Below are 4,847 nucleotides of genomic sequence, written 5' to 3' on the forward strand. Positions count from 1 at the left end.
TTGCAGTGAGCCAAGATCACGCCACTGCACTCCAGCCTGGGGCACAGAGCAAGACTCCGTCTCAAAAAAAAAAAAAAAAAAGAGCCATATTGTAACTTTTCATGCCCTCTTTCTGTGCGATGGTGGATCCTGAAGCATTGTACTGTGATGTTAACTTAAGATCTAATAATGAGGTGGTGGAGACTCTGTCTGCCTGAGTCCCTGAGTGACTAGGATTAGTAGAGCCTCCTAGCCAATCTGCTTTGGGTGTGTCATATGAATGAGACTTGTTTCATGGTGTAACTAGTTAACTAGTTCATCCTGACTATTGCTAGTGCCCATTGTGACAGGATGGACCAAGGTGCAGAGTAGTGTTTGTGACTATGGCAAAGAGGAGAGCTAAATAACTCACTCAGAATAAGCTGGCCCAGCACAGTGGCTCACGCCTGTAATCCCAGCACTTTGGGAGGCCAAGGTGGACGGATAACTTGATGTCAGGAGTTTGACACCAGGCTGACCAACATGATGAAACCCCATGTTTACTAAAAATACAAAAATCAGCCAGGCATGGTGGTGCATGCTTGTAATCCCAGCTACTTGGGAGGCTGAGGCAGGAGGATTGCTTGATCCTGGGAGGTGGAGGTTGCAGTGAGCTGAGATCATGCCACTTCATTCCAGCTTGGGCAACAGAGCAAGACTCTGTCTGGAAAAAAAAAAGGCAGGACCTCTTTCCTGTCCCACAGGCAGCCCCCGGCAGAGTGGACTTGGAGTCAGAGAGAGTGGGGTTTCCCTCACTGACCTCTCTGAGCTGGTGATGCGATCCTGGCTGCATCAGTGAATCCTCCTGTGAGGCAGCCCCTTTATCTGTGAAGCAGGGATAACAAGTTCATACTCGCAGGCCTGTTGTGAGCGTCAGTTTTCTGACAGAGGTCACAGTAGAACTCAAAAATGTCTGTTGGGGGAGTAACGTTGGTTGGTTTATCCCACATGCAGAGTCCTGCCCAAAGACATAAAAAAAAAAAAAAAAAAGGAAAAGAAAACCCTAAAATTCCTGTACAGCCTTTACTCAGCCCCTCAGGCCATCTTTGAAGGAATTATGTTAAAATCTCACGGGGGCCAAGGCCAGGCGCACTGGCTCATGCCTGTAATCCCAGCACTTTGGGAGGCCGAGGCGGGGGATTATGACGTCAGGAGTTTGAGACCAACCTGGCCAACATGGTGAAACCCTATCTCTACTAAAAATACAAAAATTACAGGCACGGTGGTGCACACTTGTAATCCCAGCTACTCGGGAGGCTGAAGCAGGAGAATCACTTGAGTCTGGGAGGTGGAAGTCGCAGTGAGCTGAAATCACGCCACTGCACTCCAGCCTGGGTGACAGAGTGAGACTCCATCTCAAGAAAAAAGAAAAAAGAAAAAGAAAAAGAAAAAGAATCTCATGGGGCCTGAGAGCCCGTACATTAGGGATTCTGTGAAACTCAGGTTTCTCATAATAGATGTGAGGTATTAGAGTGGATCTTCTTCACTTTCTCAGTTCCCACTGGACATGCTTAACTGTGAGAGTAAAAAGATGAAGAAGGCGGGTGATGATTGAGCAGAATTAGTACATTTTTTTTTTCTGATTAGGAGAATGTTAGAAACTGGAAGATTCTTTGTGAACCAAGCTTTTAAAAGGTACTTCATTTGAAGGGTCAGAAGCAAGATTTGGGGGTGAACTTCTTTTATTCAGAACATAGTTATTGATAAACTGTAAGGATCTCCCTACAAGAATGCCCTGATCCAGAGAAGAGACTCTGCTCAGTTGTTTATTTACAGTGATCCCCAATATAGTCAAAATTTGTGGAAAGCATTGCTGTCATTTTTAAGAGTCGATTTACCCTATTAAAGAGGCAGAGGTAAGTTTTCCCGTGGTATCTTTCAAAGTGTTCATCCATGCCAAGCTTTAGAATGGGTACTTTCTTTCAATTAGGTTCTTATTCATACAGATTCATTTCCTACTGACTATATAATTATATAATTAAAGCTAACGTAGGCCATTTACACATTATAGTTAATTTAATAGCTTTGAAATAGAATCCTTAAGGTCAAAAAAATGTGAACACCTGGAATCTAGTTAAAGTCCTGGTGGAATATAAATAAATATATATATATATATATATATATATATATATATATATATAATGCTTTAACAAAACAGGTGAAGTTTGTCAGGGAGATCAGGATTTTGAGAATGTCATTTATAGCTTTCAGTTAAATTTTAAGCGGAAGAAAATGCTACAATTCCAATCTCAATCCAATTCTATAGGAAGATGGAATTTATAGGGGAAAAAGTTTGTGGGACAAAAACGTCAAATTGTGTTTTCTAAGAAAAATGGTTTCCCAAATCATTGGCTCTCTCCCACTTAACCTTCCTTACCTTCTAATCCCCTTCCTTTCCTTTAACTCTGAATAACAGGCAGCATTAAGGTAGTTTTCGAAAAACTTAGCATTTCTAGAACTTCAGAATCCAAGATGGAAATTCCTGAATTACTAGTTCAAGTGCTTAGTTCCTAAGACCAAGCTCAGGTGCCCTAAGCTTTGTTTCCTGCTTAGGCAAAGATTTAACAGAATTGCATGGCCAAGATTTCAGAAATGCCTTGAGTAAGAGAGCTGTAGCTTTTTCCTCCACAAAATCTTGAGGCCTTCATTCCGGGCCTCTAATAATAGATAATTTACTTGTTACACAAGAGAAAAAAAAAATGAATTCATACTAGGAATCATTTAAATTGTTTCCTTATTTGGTAAGCCAATGGCTTTTACACAATTCAGAATACATTGAGGTGGAGGAGGAAGAAAGCTGGCTGTGACAAATCTTGAACTTTTTTAATCCATTTTAGACCTGATGTGCTGTAGAAGCTCCCTGTCATGTCCTCAGCCACACTACACAGAAAGGCCATTAAACTGAACTTGACTGCTCTGTTTTGCCAAAGAGAAGAGTACACACAAACAAAAAAATAGCCAGACCAGGTGGTGCATACCTGTAGTCCCAGCTACTTGGGAGGCTAAAGTGGGGGGATCACTTGAGCCCACAAGGTTGAGGCTGCGGTGAGCTGTGAGTATGCCACTGCACTCCAGCCTGGGCAACTGAGCAAGACCCTGTCTCAAAAAGCAAAGCAAAACAAAACAACAACAAAAGAGTACTCATCAACACTGCAGGGGTCCCAACTAGACGAGATGTGGGGCTGCTGAGGGACTAGGGCGAAGGGGCAGTGTGTTGCTCCCATTCCCAGGCAGAGCATAAAACATGGATCACAGGCATGATTGCTTTGGAGAGCAGCTCCAAGGGAAACTGCTAGGAGACACTGTGCAGATCTGTAGTGTGTGGCCATCACGGTGTCAGGATGGGTATTAAAATGTAATTCTTGTAAATGAGAGTCAATTTTGATGCGTTCACAGGAGGACCTGATCCGAACACTCAAGTTAACCCATTACCCTGTACGATGTAGACATACAGGCTGAAAATTTTAGTCAAATAAAGCTAAACTGCCTTACTTGCTGTCATAGGAAAACAAACAAACAAACAAACAAAAAAACGAGACTGGCTAAAATGTTATTCTCCCTGTGCCTGTATAAAATATCAACAAAACCAAGTTGTCTTTGTTTGAATGGTTTAGATACAGTTTCACTTTCAGATACCATCCACTAAGTCCTTTACAAAGCAGATTAAGTTGGCCTTGGTTGATCAAGCGAAATTGCAGATCCACCTTTAGTACTCAATTAGCCAGGGGTTATAGCTCCAAGAATACACAGACATATGGATCAGACATGGGGACTTAAACCTGAATTGGGAGCTCGAAAGGATTTAAAGCCAACTCTATCTCCTGCAAATGTCTGAGGAAGGGCGTGTGGCCAGAAAGGGATAGTCCCTAGAAGCCCTGGATATTTGACCAGCCTCTTCTTGTGAGATTGTGACTCAGTTCTCTGGGGGAAGAAAAAGAAAAAAGAGGCATAATGCCTGTTACTAAGGAAAATGCCAAAATCATGGCTGGTAGGTGAGCTCTTGGAGTGCGTAGCTTGGTTTCCTGACATGGATCTTCTGCAATTAAGTTGAATTTGGTTGATCAAGCTAAGTTGCTGATCATTCTGTTCCTACCAGGACAAAACAGTAGTCATAATCTCTACTATTTGTCTAGTGCTTTAATTATTTGACAAAGTGTTTTCTGGTAACTGTCTCTCTTAATTCCCATGACAACCCCTGCAACGCCAGGAATGATCATCAGGGCCGAAGCCTGGGGTTTCCAGAGAGAAAGAAAGTGGGTCCCGAGACACACAGGGAATCACCTGGGTCCTCAGACTTCAGAGTTGGTGCTCCCTTTCAAGTCAGCTTGACCCTCTCAAGCCTTCATCCAACAATGTCCTCACTAAATAATTCTACCTCAGAGGGTGCTGTGGTGAAAGCCTTCCTCCACATTTTACTATTTTTCTTTATTGACAGTCTTGGCAGCTTTCCATCATGATTTTCTAAATGTATTTCAACGTAAAAAGCTCGCACAAACTCTTCTGTAGAATAAAGTAAGTGGGGATGTTGATGATGATTTTTCAGCACTTGTTTGGAGGACAAATATATTGGTTGCAGGAGCATCCTTCTAATTATTTGACTGTTGGATACAGAAACTCTCTTGCCAGTGAATGCACTGGGGTATTAGCATGTGGAGTTGTTGCCCGTGGCAGAGGATGTCTGAAACTGGTTAGTTTGTTGACCAGGATGATAGGGAAAGACCATGGTTAGTATGGAAAGTAATGTTATGATGATTTGAGGTATTTTCCTACTTTACAATTCTTATCTCATCAATCCATCTAACAGTGGGCTTCAAAGCTGTATTTGGGGG

Source organism: Mandrillus leucophaeus, unplaced genomic scaffold, assembly GCF_000951045.1.
Source record: "Mandrillus leucophaeus isolate KB7577 unplaced genomic scaffold, Mleu.le_1.0 Scaffold114, whole genome shotgun sequence".
Classification (NCBI taxonomy): Eukaryota; Metazoa; Chordata; class Mammalia; order Primates; family Cercopithecidae; genus Mandrillus; species Mandrillus leucophaeus.